General features: G+C 44.0%; 1 protein-coding gene across 6 annotated transcripts in view; it reads right to left on the reverse strand.

Annotated features, from left to right (window-relative positions):
* Positions 1-18,759, reverse strand: part of rbms3 (RNA binding motif, single stranded interacting protein) — a 273,592-nt gene that overhangs the window by 49,134 nt on the left and 205,699 nt on the right. The window lies entirely within an intron of this gene.

Below are 18,759 nucleotides of genomic sequence, written 5' to 3' on the forward strand. Positions count from 1 at the left end.
TAGCTCTCACAACTGCCACGCTGGCCTTGCATCCTTCAGCATGGAAATGAAGACAGTCTGCCAGCCGTTTTGCTGACAGGGACGGCACACGCGGCTCAATGACACGGCCCGATAAATGGAGCGGGCGCTGAGAGGGGAGCGCGGCAGAGAGTGAGACAAAGAGGCGAGGGAGAGGGAGATAGATGGAAAGACAGATACGATGTCATAGAGAGACAAAAAGACACGAGGAGACAGTGACAGACAGAGGCAGAGGGGGACGAGAGTCACAGAGGGTGGAGGTGTCAGGCGTGGTCCAGTTTTCCCCCTTCTGATCCATACTGTATAGATGAATGAGAGAGATGAGTATAGGGAGAAGGATGTCAACAACGCTTTGCTTCTCACCCTGCATCCGCTGCATATGTTCTATGGCTATTGATCAGCCCCTTGCTCAGACTTTCCCATAGAGGGCTCCTGCAGCATGTCAGGCGGTTCAGGCCTGTGATGATATTATGGATTACGGGAAGGGAAGTGGAGGGAAGAGCCCTGGATGCGGGCGGTAGAAGCCTGATCGATGAGCTATTGCGCACTTAACAAGAGTAATGTTATGTAGGGAGTCTCTGACATGCTAATCCATCTCTCACTCTCTCCATGCGATTGCATCTCTCTCTGTCGTGGTTATCTCCTGTCTGCCTCTCTCTCTCTCCATTTCTTTCTTACTTGTTGTCTATCTATCTATCTATCCAACTATCTATCTATCTATCTATCTATCTATCTATCTATCTATCTATCTATCTATCTATCTATCTATCTATCTATCTATCTTGCTGTCTGTCTCTTCATGCACCACCGAGCAGACACTGATCCCAGACCAGATTCAGACAAATAAACAAAGCTGATGGATGAGATGAGCTCCATGTGTGTCTGGCATGCGGTGAGTCTACAGTATAATGCAGCAGACAACTATAATTGACTGAGACCATCTTATGGGAGTGGGAACACTTATAGAAGCGATGTGTGCATGTCTTCGCCTTTTGGAATATGCAGATATCAGATCAGTGTGAAATGATCCAACAGAAAAAAGATGAAGTATATTCAGCATAAACAAAGAGTTGTAATTATTTTAGCAGCTGAAAATGTGAGTGAATGTGATTGTGCCTTTGAGTCCTGGCTCTGAATTAATCTGCTCTTACAGTAAATGTGAGAGCAGCAAGTGCAGCGCCAAGCAGGCGGCCAGTTTCCAGCTGTTAGCCGTCTCCTGTGAGACAAGCTCTGAGGTACCAGTTAAAACGAAAACTTCGTTTTAGCTTAATCAGCTAATTCCACTCGCCATTCCCAATGCTAAGGTTGCCATGGTGAGTAAACAAATAACTAAAAACAAGAGGCTAGACAGAGGTGTATGAGTGAGTGAGTAGAAGTTAGAGTATGTGTGTTTGCCAACTCTAATGAACGGCTCACAATCCTGCATCCCTATATTAAAATAACATTTATACAAGCAGACAGTCCTCACCGCATTCATTCCAAACGCCATAGTCGAGTGTCGCTGGTTCTTGTAGTCGGTTGCAATTTTAAAGTGGCGGTGGCAGATGTTTCTAATGCTGAAGCCACACATGCTGCTGCATGCTGCCAACATCTTTGTTGCTGCAGACGGTCTCAGTATCAGTGGCTGCTTTACACAGCTGGCCAGGGCGGCAATTACAGTACAAGTGTCCGCATTGTGGTTGGTGCAAAAATTGTAAGAGTAAAGTATGAGATTGAAAACACTATTTGTGGAGTGGCTTCGAAATAAGATCCAAGCTAAGAAAACACTGCAATGTGCAACGGGCAAGTCAGTACGTCACAGATGGAGCTAACAAAATACTGAGATGGACGGACTTGTTGTTTGGTCTCGAAGATGTAATAACACTCACAAAATGCCTCAAGACTTCTTCACCGCTGAACTGAAGAAGCATCTTTGAGAAGACATACAGAATATAAACCTATTTTATGACCTGGATAATTGGGAATCATCTTGGCCTTAACCCATTTTTTTTTTTTTTTCAGAGCTGGGCTGGTGATTCTGAGATCACATTTGATCCACACTGAATTTGTGTTTGAAGAAAGACAGGCTTTCTTCAGTCAGACAGAAACAGAAATAATGCATCAAATAATAAACTATCAAAAGAATGACTGATTTTATGAGATAAAAAGCAATTACATCTTCATTGGTTCCCTTTTGGCCTTGTGGCGTAAAACTGGTTCTGGGCTGTGGAGCTCTCCTTTCATGGCAGACAGTTTTGGCGGCGGCAGAAGGGACTTAAGAGCAGCTGTTGCTGTACTTTGCCTGTGGGGGTTGACTTGTGCTGCCACTGTCTGTGTCACCGCCTGTGTGGGCAGACAGTGAAGTTAGCTCTCTCTCCCTGTTAGCAGAGTATTATAACACTGCCAACGCCTCCAGTGACCCGTGAAACCTCCCATCTATAGAGATGAATCATACAGATGGGTGCTTTGTAATTCAACAGAACTGCCCATCCACCAAACCTGCAGCAGCGAATACCTCTTGGTATATATGACACTGTGTCAGTGTTTTAGCCTTTTGTGAAGGCTTCATTATTTACATCAGCCATTTGAATGTGAATGCATATTTTAGCCTTTTACTCTTTACAAAGCTTCCACATATTGTTACAGCAAAATTACTTAGGTTTATTACTCAAAGCGAGGTTTTGCTGAGCATGCATGGTGTTTGCTCAGCACAGCACTGCTTGACATTCATAGAGTTACACAAATTCACACTCAAGGCGCATTACAAACAGTCCTCCGCTGTTGGCCGGCATGAAACTCAAAAGAAAAATCGAATGGTAGGTGTCTTGCTAAGTGGTGCCTTGCCTCTCGCTGAATTTCACAGACGGTCCGAGAATTCAAACGTATGATTTTCTTGTTATAAGTAGGGTTAGCCAACCTTTAGGCTCCCATTGCCTGAAAATTGACAATGACATTTGAAGAGGAGTGGAAAATATGCTTCAAACTGGAAATGCAAGAAAGCCACATCAGTTAGAGCAGCACGGCGAAGCATACAAAAGGCTGTGTGTCTGTTAACTAGGTTTCCACCGTAGGGGCTTCCAGTAACAACAGTATAGACAGAAAAGAAAATGAAATTACAGCACAATAAATGAATTATCAATAAAGACCCCTCAATACTGTATCTGAGGGGGATCAATACGCCACAGCCAGGCTGCAATGTTGGCCGAGGGCTGAGGGCAGGCCTATAGCTGAGGGACCAGCCGGATCAATAATGTCACTGGGGGTGATTGACGATCAATGCTGCCAGTGACGTTGATTTATGATCAATGAAAGCAGGGCACCCGACTAATAAGGGGGGAAGGGGGAGGGGGGGTGTGCGAGGAGGGAGCGGGGTTCCATAGCGTCCCCTTTACTGTAACTGATTGGGGATCGATGAAGAGTGGCACCGTGGCTGATTAGGGATCAGGTGACTCTGTGGCAGAAGAAGGCAGCTATGTGTGAGAGGATTTGGTTGGCTGCGTGGAGACCAGCCTGTCTGAGCCAAGCAGAGCTGCAGAGACTGTAATTAAAGCTGTGGTGAAAGGAGCTTTCCACCGCTTGATAGAAGCTGCAGGTGCAGCTCTGTTTGCTCTTTCACTTTCAAAAGAGAAGCCACGCACGCACGCACGCACGCACGCACGCACGCACGCACACACACACACACACACACACAGTACACTCATAGGACGTATATACACAATCAAAGACAGCACAGGAAGTTCTGCAATATTTTTCTGTCTTTTTCCTTCTTAAAAATCGTATCTTTTGCTCAGTGACATCTTTCTTCTCTTTTACTTCGTTTTTTTATCGTCTTCAGCTATTTTAAAGACAGCATCTTTGCTTATTGGTTTCTCGCTACTCAGCCAAATGATTTAAGTGTCATTGTTAGACATAATATGTCAACAGATTACTTTATCTTCATTTCAGTAATATAATTACTTTTACTGAACCAATAGATGCTGTGTGTTTGCTACTTCAGGAGGGAAGCAGGAGTAGCTTGTTCTTGATAAACTGAAAATGAATCTCACACCTGTATAAGACAGACAAGTGTAAACCCCCTGCACATATGTAACGGTGCATTTATTCAGAGCTTTGTTTTAGTTAGACAACCTTTCGTCAGGCATCTCTTGTGACTGACCAAAATGTCAGCTGATCCTCTCTGCTTTACCTAATCTCTATAGTCTTCTTGTAATCTTAAAAACACTGATGACATGAGACGGTACAGATATGCCTATGAACTTGCTGGGTGATTTAAGATTAGCAGTGTAGCCAGCTGCATGAGACTTAAAAGCCAGAGTTACGTCCAAATTTAGATGGCTAACCCCTTCATCTGCGCTTTGTCAGACAGACCCCTTCTGAGCTTCAAGCAGTGCATCAGACATTCCCACGGCTCATAATTCATTCCTTTCTTGGGTATTCTCTTTGTTCTCGAGCAGCGTTGACGCTAATTTTCCTCTGTCTTTCCAAAAAAGTTGCTGACAACAAAGTGGCATCTTCTTTGAGGTCATTGAATATATCAACTGTTTTCCAAGAGAACTGCAAGATCTGCTAATACCTGCTTAATTAAGCAGATTTTACAATATCATTCAAGTAAACTGACATTTATGAAATTGTTTTTGATTTTTAATGCAAAGGTCAGGCTAATAATTAAATGAATAATTAATGATCAAAAATGCTATGAAGTGCACCTTATTATTTGAACAGCATGTATAAGTCTATTTTTTCTGGCGTGTAATATCAATATTAAACTTTGTTTAAACTCACCATGAGGCAGGAATGCCATAAAAATAATCATTTGAAAGGTGATTAGAGGTTTCAATCCCTGAAACAAAACAACTCCTGGCCAAAATCTGACCCCACTTCCTTCATGTGTCAGTGCTACCATTTCCTTCTCAACCTTCCCACTGTTTCAAAGAAAAAAAAAGGAAAACAAAACAAAGAATGAAGGTAGTTTGACAGCACATTCTTATCTAGAGAAAAATACACACTTAGCAAACTCTTCAGCATTATTTAAACTAGCTTCAGTAGCTGTGCCCCTTCGTCCCCTTGAGAGAACGATATCAGAGCGATAACCAGAGAGAAAGGTTGACCTGTGGGGAACAACTTTGAGTGAGTCCTTGCCTAAACATCTCAGACGTGATGAAAGGCTTTGTTTTTCTCAGTCTGCGTTAATGGGCCTCAATCGATGTGCGAGAGCCATGTTTTTTCTCCACATGTCCTGACCCTTGGGGAAACACAGGGAGGTAATGTGGGAGGGGAGAGATATTGACACACAACATCGATATCACTAGGGTTCACAAGCAGCGGCGTGGTGAAGGTAACTCCTTCTTACTTCAAGTTGAGGCCGGCTTTTTCGGGACTCATCAATGCGGCATCAAGGACAGAAGAAGCACAGTGTGAGTGGGCCTGAGCGTCGGTGTGGACCGTAAATTAGCAGGTAGAAACAACACAAATACTATTGTTAAGCTGATGATATTCATCAGCTCTTACCATTCTCCTCCAAAACAACCCACCTGTCCTAGATACACACAAACAGGCGCACACACACACACCGACACATTCACTTAAACAATGTGAGGAATGTGAGGCAGCGCAGCAATGCTACAGAGGAGAGCACATCGCAACGCCGGCTCTCATCTGTCACCTACAGCAACCAGCCCGCCAGCCGCCATGATTCGCAGCTTAATTGGGGGAGCTGATGAGGTCTGATGAGGCCGGTACTTATTGAATTCCCCAGCCTGTTATTTAGATAATGCTGGGGAGGAGTGGCCTCCCTCATCTTTCCCATTCTCATCCATTCACTGTCCCAGCAGGGGGCTGCTGGCTAATCCACTCTTGTTTGTAATGGCTGTGCGAACTGAGGGGATTTGGACACGCTCTCCCCTCCCTAGCACACATCTAACACACTCCACTGTTGATTTTACCCCATAATGGGCCTATTTGATGAGTTAACCAGATCCCGACACCCAACTCAACCCCCTTTCTCTGTCTTTCCATCTCTTTTTTTTTTCTTTTTTTTTGGGGAGAGGGGTATTGTTGAATAATTAGACCTTGAAGCAGTGTTCTTTCCCTTTTCTCAGCTTTTCCAAAAGCAATTACCAAACTTGAAATTTGTGGCTGCACAGTGTTCACTGGTTTATAGTTTGTGTGTGTGTGTGTGTGAGTGTGTGTGTGTGTGTGCATGAATGAAAAAGAGAGAAAGAGGGTGTGAAAGAAAGTGTGATGGAGAGAAAGAAAACAGTGGAGAGAAGCGGAAGTTGCCGAACAGATGGCTAAATGGCAGGACGACAAACTTTTAATTTTGTGCCTCAGACTGGCGAAGGAGATGGAGACCGTGAAGTCGCAGAGGGGTGCCAAGAGTCCTGCTCAGTATGAGATGGCACATCAAAACGCATTGGAACTGATGAAAACTCTTGTGATTAATGCCTTTGCTGCACAGACGTTTAAATGCTCTGAATTTCAAACGTAAAGTTTGTATGGAAAAATTCAGCATCTGGGTGGTCACACACTCATGTGTACCAGCTGCAGCGTGGAGAGGCTCGCACAAAGCAAATGTACCGAGATGAGGAGTTAATTTATGAGTAAATATCTGACAATTATCCTCATGAGCAGATATAAAAAAGTCACATAATTATAAAAACTGACTTCAACTACATGAAGTATAGAGGTATTGTCCCTCTAATGTATGCATCACACTGCATAGTGCGTGAGATCCTGCTATCCCACTTCTTTGTCTGGCAGAATGTGCATTACAATGAAACACAATAAGCTGTCAAAATCTCTGAAACACTCTCTGTTATTAAAAACGCTTGCAGTATTTCTCCTCTTCGGGAGTGCGAAGGGAAGCTAATTCTTCTTCTTCTTCTTCATTAACATATCCAACAAAACCAGCTGTAACCCTGTGGCTAAAAATGGTGTCTTGTCCTGGATGAAATAAACCTTACTGACTTCCCACTGAAATTACCTTTCCATGAAACATCCAGTGCTATCGAGAAAAACAAAAGGGCAAATTTATAGATCAGGGGGGCGATGCTGATGAGGGGGGGTCCGTTAAGGCAGCAACATTTAAAAGCTTACATGGAGAGGGTACAACCTGGAGTTCAGCAGGGGCACAGCGAATCAATATCAGCCCGACTTAGAAATCTGCTGTATAATCCTTGATCTCCAAGGCCATTTGCTTTGCAGCCTGAAATTGGATACACCCTGACTGCACCCCCCCCCCCCCACCCCCACCACCACCACCACCACCACTGCGCCGAGCATGATGCTCGCTCCACAAATAAGACATCCTGAAAAATTGATCTGGATGCATCTGTGGCAAGATTACGTCTAGGGCTAAAAGAGAGATATGACTAGCTGACGGTAATTCATAAATCTGTGTGTCTATGTGTAAGAGGATCAGGACAGGGCCTGGTGAATGGGAAAACCTGGTGGTAGTATTATCTTAACTACATCGCTGCTATCTGGAAGATGCCTGCCGCAAAGAGGCCATTAAGACGACACCTTTTGAAATGCTAAGAGCTGTTGAACGCCAAACATTGAGAATCAGTATAATATATTCTATACTGTCGCTATGATTAAGAAGGACGTAGGGAAAATAAGTCATCTTTGTTTATTTCACCTGTAAGCAACGACACCTTTCACAGTATAATACAATTTCTTTGACAAATGATTTGAGTGAAATAGAATGGAATAAAATACAAAAGAGAAGAGGAGTTTATTGCTCCACCACATCTGGAAATTTATCTTTTGCATGTCTTTATCCATTATTTACAGAGTCTGTTTTGTACCCTTAAAAGAAAACAACCTTCATCTCATCTTATCATCTTCGTTCTTTTTTTGTCATATTATTAGTACACTGCAGTTGTAAGCAGAGGCTTTTTTGTAAATTCATCCAACATATTATTTACACAGGATGGACTTATGAGAATAGTTTACTCTCTTTTGCATGGGTGGCCTGTGTACAATATAAGTAAAGGCAGAAATCCAACATTTTGTTCACATTAAAATGGACAAAGCTGCAAATAGGACGAGAGTGGAATGGTGTCGGAGTAAAACAGGGTCTCAAACCAGTATTAAATGAAGGGGTGAACACAATAACATGGGATAAAGGAATCTACACTGAACTCAGATCTAAACATCGCAGGTACTGGAGCAGTCAGTGTGCCGTCGGTGTAGCTTGTGAAAACAGTGCTTTTCGAGAGCACAGATAACTAATCTTGCAACAATACAATAAAACTGGCAATACGGGGTTTCAGTCACTGATGGTCCGTGCTTGCCATTTTTGTATCTAACCTCACCTCAGACAGACATTCAAGGTCAACAACAAAGCATTTTCTCTCTGCACAGTGTTAAAAGAAAAAAGCTGCAGTTTGATTCTGATCAGATGTCTTATAGGGACTCGTTTTCATTTGTGAAGCCACACTCGGTCAATAACTTTTTTTTTTATAATTGATCCCCAATGTTACATGTTTATGTGGGAGTCATCTTTTACATGAATCCTCATGGTGTTTTAAAAGGCTTTAGGACCTCTCAAAACGTTTTGCTGCATGAACTATCCATGCGCCTTCTAGCAGGTGAAACAAAATAAATAAAATATTCCTCTTCAAGAGGGAAGCTACAGTAACAGCAGTTACTACTGTGTAGCAAGCAAGACACGAAAAGTGGGATTTCTAGGAAGAGTATATCCTTAGGTGCCTCTCTGCTGCCTAATTTTTTCTATTCCCATGGTGGTATGTATTGTTAGAGTGGCAGTTGTTGGACTCTCTGAGGCCTTTAAGCTCTCTGTTTTCCCCCTATTACTTGTGCCTGGTGGGGGGACAGACAGTTGTAGAGAGATGCGGTGCGGCGCAGCAGGGGTGGTCCCCAGATACCACAGATTCATACTTTCCACCTGACACGCAGGATAGAGAGAACAGAGAGCTGGCAATTACTAGACTTCTCTCTATATATACTGCAATCCTGGCCAGCTCTGCTCTGCTGTACTCCACTCTGAAGGCTGTCTTAGGGCCAAGCTGGAGGTAATGAAAGCAACACACTCCTAATGGACTATTGATGTGTGTGTGCTTGTGGGTGTGTGTGGATGTATGAGAGGAAGACAGAGAGAGAGAGAGTGAGAGAGGCTCAAAGAACAAAGGAAGGAAGAGGAGACTGTAAGAAATCTTTCTGTTGGCGTGTTGCTGTTTTCTGTGTCTTTTTTTTGTTTTGTTTTGTTTTTTTTTTTTTTGCTATGGCAAGAAGTGTGCATTCATGTCTGTAAAGCTGCTATAAATCATCTATATAAGCTGAGTAAAACCAGCAGAAATAAACCACAAGTGTGATCCAATAGCCACGATGTGCCGTACTGCCAGCCAAGGAAAGACAGACAGTGTCTGAGACATGAGGTCACACAAAACCAGGTGTGTTTCCATCGTCCTTCAGCTGAAACACCAGCAGGCAGCTCTCTATATAAATACACTCTTATACAGAAAAAGATGCAAATAACCCCCGGTGAGAAAAAAAAACTGACAACTCGGAGCCCGTCACGTTAAGTTTCACCAAATGGAACACGTCCCACTCCAACTGGTTGTCCATTGGCAGAGAATGTAGGTGTGTACGCATTTTTATTTTTTTTTGTGTGTATATGTGTGTGTGTGTGTGTGTGTTTGTGTGTGTGTCTCTTTCCCCGCTGGCAGGCAGTCGGATGAATGAATGGGCGTCCACTCCTGGAGGTCCGGTGGCGCTACAGAAATAACTCTACTGACCACAGTGACCTCTGCTTGTTCCCACACAGCTTGCGTCCTGTTCTAATGGAGGTGCGTGCTCTATTTTGGGGGCAGCAGCTAGATTTATCTCACTGCCCTCTGTGTCCTGGGACGGTGACAGTGACGTGGTCGGGTGTAACTGATGCCTGCTTTTCTTTTTTTCCTTTTTTTTTTTCTTCTTTCTTTTTTTAACCTTGCTTCCCTGACGCAAACACTCACAGGATACAATCAGTCCTGAGGTCAACTCTGGTCAGTGAGATGACCTCGCTGTACCTCACTATTTCTGTTCACTTTCAAATGTAGACAGTAAAACATACTCAAAACATGCTGCTGTAATTTATCAAACTCATGTGTTGTGATACTCGAACATAATGAAAGGTGCAGGAGATAGGGAGGAGTTGACCAGTGAACCACAGAAGGCAAGCCTGCTGAATTGCTTGCATACCTCAGAGACCTTGGAGCATGATTATCCTCCTCAGCAAACTTAATCTTCATTCTGGAGGACGGGCAGGCCGGCCGAAAGGCTATGAGCTCAGTGACCTACTGTATCTGCTGAGAGGCGGAATATTATTCTTTGCAAAAGAAATGCATTTCCTCAGGTCCTGCATTAGATTAAGTTGACTGATGGCTAAACCCTGGAATCTAGGGATCTGTGAAGATAATATGCACATTGCAAGACTTTCATTCCTGAGGTGGTGGAGAGCCCACTTAGATCTAGGCAGAAGTATGAAAAGAAAAAAACCTAAAGGTTTTTTTTCTTATGACTGTAGAGTGTGCACTCTGATTCCTGAGCTCGCCAGAATAAAATTCACAAGAATGAATAACGTCCCTCCCTCCAAAAAACGCAACACTTTCAAAAAACTACTCAGCCTGAACTGTTTTTCACTGGGCAGTGCTAGATGATAGCAGACTCTCCTTAATAAGAATAACTAACTACTACTTACTGTACTTTCAGTGCACTTCTTTACCTGATCTTCTTGTACTTGGCCTTATTTAGTACTTACTTCAAGGTCTCCTTCTGCATTTAAGCTTTAGTGATGTCCCTCACTTGTAAGTTGCTTTGGATAAAAGCTTCTGCCAAGTGATTAAATGTAAATGTAACAGATGAACATGATTGCTATACCTGTGTCACACATACTTTAGGGCTGTGAGGCTGTTCAGACAAACAACAGATCTGTTTAAAAAAAAAAACACAGCCCCCTCATTAATTTGAATGGGACTGCTGCATTGGGTCAGCGGGGGTGCCGATGCAGAGGTCTCTGGCAAACAGCGTCATCCAACAAGGCGCTGCAGTGCCCAATCAAACGTGCTATCACACACTGGCAGATTAGACTTTGGAAAGGAGGAAAAGAAAGACAATGCCATTCTTGGAGTCACGAAGCTGGTATGTGTAAAGCCAGATCGCTTTGAAGTGAGGCAAAATATGAAATAATGTATTCTCAGTAACTATGTGTGTTATACATTCGTGGATATTTTACATTCAACAGTATTTTTGTAACAAGCCCAGATTGGATATCTGACCCGAACTTGTTGCAGCTCCACTCTGACGCAAAATTTAAAAGAATGAAAAATTAAAAAGAAAGAAAAACTTTTCCGTAACTGTCTTCTGTTCACCCTGAGTGAATCCACAGCATAAAAGAGAGGCAAACACATCAATGAACAGGCTGACAACATGTCAAAACGGAGAGGAACGGAGAAATGTTCTTCATAAGTAAAAGCAGCCTCAGGTGCTTATTTTGCTCGCACTAATATTGTGTGCACTCAGCTACATCCAGTAACATAGATGAGCATTAGGGGGAGATGAGCAGGAATGTGTGCGATGCGGAGAATAGCGAACAGAGAGGAAGGGAGGAGAGAAAGTGAGGGATGAAAGACGGCGGCGGCAATGAAGATAAGAGAGGGAGGGATGGATGAGAGACAGTATAAAAGCAAGGACAACAAAAAAGCGCAAGCAGAGATATGAGCGGGCTGAGAGGGAGAGAGATGGAAGGGGATCAACATGAGGACAGCTGGGCCGGGGTCACGGGGGTCAAGCTCAGGCAGTGGTTACGCAGTCAATGTCATTCTTTCATCTCGGCCGGCTGCAGTTGCAGCAACCTAAACTTTACTCAGATTTAACCTTCCAAAAGCACGGACTGATCCAACGTTCACTCCTATCTTTTCTGCTTCCCCTACGCCCACCCATCACTTTCTTCCCCTCTCTGCCCTGTTCCATCTGCTCTCTTTTATCTCCCTCTCTTATTCCCGTCACATTTCCCCAACTCCCAATCTATTTCTTTCTATCGCACTCCTGCTATATTTCTCTCTATTACTCTCCCTCGTTATGTATCTTTTTCTCATGGTAACTCTCCTTCATTCTGTCTCTCTCCACATTAGATGTGGTTGAGTGGAGAGCAAAGTCAATCGTTCCTGCCTAAACCCCTCCAGGAGCCAGAGCTCCTCTCCTCTGCCTAAACAAACTTTGAAGCCAATCAAAGGGCTTATATTATTTTCTGTGGAAGGGGACTGCAGCAGGTGAATACTTTATATTTCAGTGACAGATCCACTCAGAGCCGCTCCTCTCTCCTCCTCCTCCTCCTCCTCCGCCTCCTCCGCCTCCTCTCTGCTAACTGTTGGCTCCGCTCATGACTGATACAGTTCAGTGGCAAAACAAACAAAGCGTGACAAATCCAGATTATTGTCTGTGGGCGAGATAAGGTTATAATGAGAAAGTGCAACGGGGGAAATTGATCCTTTTTCAGGAAGCTGTCTGATTTACTGGGGATGCCAATAATAACTTCCTGTGTGTCCTGCCTCTAATGGAGGGCAGGTGAAGTCTGGGGTGGGTGGGGGTTGGGGTGAATGGTTCATGCTAAGAGGACAGATTTCATTACGATGCAATATCCTGAGAAGAGCATTTGAAAGGGAGGGTTTTGTGGCTAATTATTATCCGTGGCAGTGTATATTGAAAAGCTGTCTGAATGTCATTGAGGATCATAAGCAGGGACAGAAATATGGCTAGTTTACACTGGGTGACAGCAGAGGTAAATGAATTATCAATATGTAATTGATTTGACCTTTTGTTTCCATCAAAAAAGAGGAGGGAAAACATTAGATATAAACAATTCACAGATCAGCACCCATACATGACACACAGATGCATCATGGGGAAAAAAATGTACCTTGGCGTGCTCGGAGAAGCAGCCAAGCCACCAATCTACTTGGCTGCACGTTAAATCTACATGCCATAGGGGAGAGAAATAGGCCTGCCGACGGGCCAGTTATTAGCCAGGGGAGTGTGGGAGGGATTGCAGAAATTAACATGGATTACTCAAGTATGACTGACAGTTTCAGAAGGGCTTTTTGTGACTTACCAAGTGATTTGGGACTTGCCTTAATTCAGCGAGGGACGTTTTAATACCGTGGGCTGTCTCTGCTATCTTGGCACCGTTGCCTTGGTGAGGATGCCAATAGGGAGGGGATCTTTTTCTGCAACAGCACCCCCAGCAACTGCTCCCCCACCCTCAGTGCCACAGGCCTTGTGTTCTGCAAATAATCACGGGATGTGTTGTCGGACCAGCACTTGGGGTTCAGCAATGTCTTTTGGTCTATGTTGTGTTTTGTTTAAAAAAAAAACAAAAAAACAAGGGGGGGGGGGGGGGGGGGGGGTCTTGGAAATAGTGGCCCCTGTGAACACTGTCTGGCATAAACCCGACAGCTGCCGTGGTCCTACAAAAGCCTGGGTGTCATCTGAATCTCCACAGAGAATCGGAAAACTGGAAATTTGATTAGGATTTTTCAAATGCAATGACATTCATATGGGGGAGGGGCGCTTCACATGAGAAGAGCACTGCACAAGTGCACCATCAGTCTCAGTCATTTCTTCTGTATACAATATAGAAGAATACTTTGAAACTGAAAAGTTTCAAAAGACAAACAGCCAGATAAGGTTAGAGAGAGAAATGCCAGAATGCTGCAAAAAATAAAAAAATAAAAAGTAGCAGGAAAGCTTGTACATATTGCATGTTTCCGTTTGGTTCCATCTCCCAGGGCCACTGTGGCTGCTTCCTGATGTGGTTTTCATTATTTATCCAGCATCTATTGGACAATATTGGAGCCAGCTCTGAGCTGTGCTGCCATATTGGCAGCAGCACAACGGAGCGAGCAACAACAACGGAAGTGAAAAGGAAGAGGCTGCAGTGTTACTGCACATTCAGTCTGGACTGAATCTCTGTTTGCACAGTTAGACATTCACAAGAACGCTAGATTCATCAAAGTCTGGTGCTGTCATTTGGCAACACACACCACTACCTGTATCTAGCCCTTCTGAAAACACACGTTCTTGTTTACTTAGCTGTTGTTTGATTGTTGACAGTGAAATTGAGTTAAATCGCACATAGAACAGCAAGTCGCCTGAACAGAGCAGCACATACAGCGTATCACATGTTATCGATATCTTTTCTGCCACTGCAGACACACAATATGGGATGTACATGAGATTACTCACCTGCCAAAGCCAAACAATGGCTAATGTATCTCCGGTTTGAATTAAATTTACCATAGGGTGTCATCTCTAAGCTGTTTAATGCAATGTGGGACGAAGGGCTTTAATCAGCGAGGCTCAGTGGAGCCAGCGGATTAAATCACTTTTTATCTGTGCTTCCTTTGACTTTCCCATTGCTCAGGGTTGCAGTGTAAATCATAATGCGTCCCTGTTGGGCTCATTTCAGTATGGGTCATTGCTGTAGTCACATTTCATAAATTCCATTTATTTTGCGTACTGAGTAAATCCACATCCACTGAAAAACAATTCTCACGTCCAACTCCAAAGCAGATCATTTCTCAGAAAGAGGTTGTTGCGTCTACATGACTGTATAGGCCTATCTATCTGTGAGTGTGTGTCGCCTAAATACTTCTAGACATACACACTGTATACATGCATATGCATTGTTGCATGCAAACACATACACAGGTGAAAACACATAAACACACCTGTGTGTATTTTGGCATACATATACTTCATCCGTGTGCCTGTACGGACATGAGTGCATGAGTTTCTATCTGTGTGCGGGTGTATGCACACTCACATCTGACAACAGCGGCAGGGAGAGCGGCTGCCGCATTGCACAGAATAGCTAAACAGCTGTAGTGCTCCATCAGGGCTATCGATCATGTCCCTCTCTCTGAATCACAATCAGACGGGGGCAGAGCAGAGCGGCTGGAGCGGGCCTCGGTGACTGGCTCGACTGCGACACACCTCTCATATCAACCAGGCTTCACCAAACAAATCTGACCTGGATAGCTGATTAAATGCATCTATATGCGAGTGTCGTAGTTGTTGTTTCTGTACAACTTGCTGGTTTAAGTATTCATTTCAACTTCCTGGCAAGCACCACTTTTTGTTGCTGGCTGGGTTTGGTTGCTTACACAGAATACAGCAGCGTCTACCGTGTTTAAGTACAGTTACAAAGGATGTCCGATCACTACAGGTATTGAGATAACTCCTAACATACTGTACATGCCCAACCTGAGTAACAGTAACATGAATTAAAAGTGCATTAAACCAGACGTCGTATCTGCCTAATACATGTAACCACTAGAAAATTAGACATGATTTCATTAAAAACTTAACAGTAAGAATAGGGAAGCTGTTTGAGTATCATTAGCTGCCATCTGCTATCATCTCCCCACACTGTATATCAACTCAACATCTCATGTAATCACAAGGAAGTTAGATGTTATTACATTAAAATTTAAACAGGAAGTGTATGTAAGCCGTCTATGGCGCCATTAGCTGCCATCTGTTAGCATCTCCACAATCTTCTGTTCTGTATGTTCCTCCTCTCTGTGTCCTTGCGTTATCTGCGACCCAGTGTTAACTTCCTGCCAACATGGTGGCTTCCTTTCTGTTCATTTTCCCATGGTCAGCTGAATTTAACAGATGACCTGGCACTTCCAGATATTCACTTCCTGGTATGGGACAGCAAGGTTACAAGTCAATATCCTTTTTGTATTGCCACTGGACACACCTGAGTAGAAGAGGACAGCTTTAACAAGACCAACCCCCATCACACACGGACACACAGACACACACACCCGCACACACTCATGCACACACACACATCTCTTGACACAATGTGATTGAGTGGCTAAGCTGGAAATGCAGAGGCTTGTCAGATAAGGGTTTGAGATGGATCAGTGAGTGGGCTTGGTACACTGAGAGGAGTGTGTGAATTTGTATGAACATGTATGCATGCTAAAACTGCTGCCCTGTGTGCCCTGAGTGTGTGTGCTGCCAAAGCTGCTTTGTGTGTGTTTCTGTGTGTGTGTGTGTGTGTGTGTGTGTGTGTGTGTGTGTGTGTGTGTGTGTGCAGGTTATGTTTTAAATGCTAAATGGTGGAAAAAAGGATCCTATTAGCATTATATGGATGTTGACATTCCATTCAGGTCAAAGTTATTGGTGCGTGACTGTATTTGTGCTTATGTGGTTTGTGTGCGTGTTCGTTTCAAATCTCACACAGTGTAGTAGTCATGGCTGTCACACCAGCATACCCATACACGTGCATGGACACACACACACACACACACACACACACACACACACACACACACACACACACACACACACACACTCATACTCCTACTGTGGTGTGTGTGGCGGGGGCCCCCCGGGGGGTGCCGCTGAGCTGTCAAAGATGGATGGATGAAGAAGCTGCCCTGCATCACAAGGGGCTCTGGGGAAATACCACCAACATGACACACACACACACACACACACAGGCAAACACATACACACACTGACATAGACTCACTGTGTTTCAGCACACAAATACAGTAACTGCATAAATTTGAATATGCACGCATGAATCAGAACACAGAAACAAATAAGAATGTGGTGAGAACACACAACGTGCACACACACACACACAAACACACACACACGCACACATCTGTCTATAAAGGGATAGTCACTGCCTCTGTGAGTAAGAGAAACAGCCCTAGGGTCCTCCGCACAGGAACATCTGAGTTTGATAACAGAGGAATGTCCAGGAATGTCCATTTAGCAGACAGCAAGTCAACATGGACAGTGTCAGGAGGCGGAAAAAATAACACTTCCTCAATCCCACTGCCTCCTATGAATCGAGAATCAAAGTGAACTTTCATCTATGAGTATTCATGAATAACATCTAAGGGGCTGCAACTTTAACAATTACTCTTTTTTTATTGGGTTTTGCCTTATAAATTCATTTCTGAGATCTGGAAACGAGCCGTCATAGCTAAAAAAGAATTCAGACTGGGCAAGAAACATGGGTAATCAGACCATTCTGCAGATTTGAAAAAATTCCCTCCAACTTGTGAGCACAGTTTTGATGTGGTAAGAGGGATTTTCCAGGGACATTGTGTTTTCACTATTCGCTTCACTCACAAATGATGTGGTTTAGATCATCTAGATAGACTGTTTGCTTGTTTACAACTTGCCTGATCATCTAACTGCTTGTGTTTCTTGCTCCATCAGACTTTGTTGTAACATTTCACCAGGTTCTCAGATCTCATCAATCAGTTTAGTCAGCACAGTGTCATTAAAAACGATAGAAATAATGGTAAAAATGCAAAAAGATTCACAAATTGCAACCGCACAAGGAACAATAATAGCTTTCGGAAACGCCAATCATATGTGTGCATACTCAGGCGTACAGTAAGGGGGAAGGGGAGATTTGATGGACCCTTTAGGAGGGACCACAGCAGCGCTGGACCAGAGCAGACCTTGTAAACTTAACCATTCTTAATTCCACAGAAGGATTTCCTCGATCAGGGCAGTAAATCTCCATGCTTGGCACAAGCCTGAACAATCCATTAACAATAATAAAGCGTGAGCGGCCAGGAGATGGACCCTTAAAGGGGAAGGTCAGCCTGATATTACAGCTTTAAAGGTTTCCTATTACGGCTCAACTTCAATATAACCACTCACCTTGCCTTTAATGGCCGCTGGCTATGCAGTGGCTGAGCATATATGGAGATTCTAAATCCAGTCTCTTTCAGATATTACTGGATAGTGGACAAAGATTTATGGGTCTGGTTCTGTGCAGCTGGTCGGAGGTGTGAGCATTGTTAATAAAATTGCCCCGGGGGTGAAGGAGATCTCCTCGGTATCGCCCTGTCTGGCCCGCACGTCCTGCTGGGACGCACAGGAGGCTTCAAGCGCTACAGCACCTGGCCACAAAATTGCTTAGGCAGCATTTTTCATCTTCATCCTGGCCCTTCCCTCTCTGAGTTTCTCTCTTTCATATCTTTACTCTCCTTCCACCTCACGTTTCTTTTTGCTGCCAACGCTTGTCAACCTTACTCCCTTAGTGACACTGTTTCCAACATTTCCAATTCTTTGTCTCCTTGTGTTTCAAACTTTTGGGACAGGGATGCCACTCTGGACGCTGAATACAAGACAAATTTCTGCACTAGCACACAATGTGGCACTATCTTGTCTCTACATCTGTTTCCATTTTGTGACACTTTCTTTCACCCTCTTTTCTCTGCCACTTCTCTCCTTAGCCAGCTTGTTCCACTGTCTAGGGTGACTGCAGAAAAGAGAGATAGGAAGGAGAAAGGACACAGCAACAGAGAGCAGGAGCAGGAGAGGAAAGAGGGGAGAGTGCAAGCTCTTAAGTAGATTGCAAAGAACAGCACAGAGGCATGAGTGTGAATATTAAGCGGGTTTTCTCCTGCCCGAGAAGTTCCAGCCTGCAGCAGCAGCAGCACCACCAGGGAGGGAGAGAGATGGTGACAGAGAAAGAGAGAGAGCGAGAGGGGGGGGGGGGGGGGGGGGGGGGGGGCAGGAGAGACCTATAGAACTGTCAGCTATTCAGCCATAGTAAGACAGCTACCTTCAGGTGTCAGAAACAACGGTGTACACAATCTATCAAGCTGTCCAGCAGATCTGAGATGAGAAATTACCATAATTGAATTAGAAAAGGAGGTTTCTCATTGCAAAGGTGATGATTTTCCAAGAAAGAAAGGGAAGGGGTGA

This window comes from Seriola aureovittata, chromosome 16, assembly GCF_021018895.1.
Source record: "Seriola aureovittata isolate HTS-2021-v1 ecotype China chromosome 16, ASM2101889v1, whole genome shotgun sequence".
NCBI lineage: Eukaryota > Metazoa > Chordata > Actinopteri > Carangiformes > Carangidae > Seriola > Seriola aureovittata.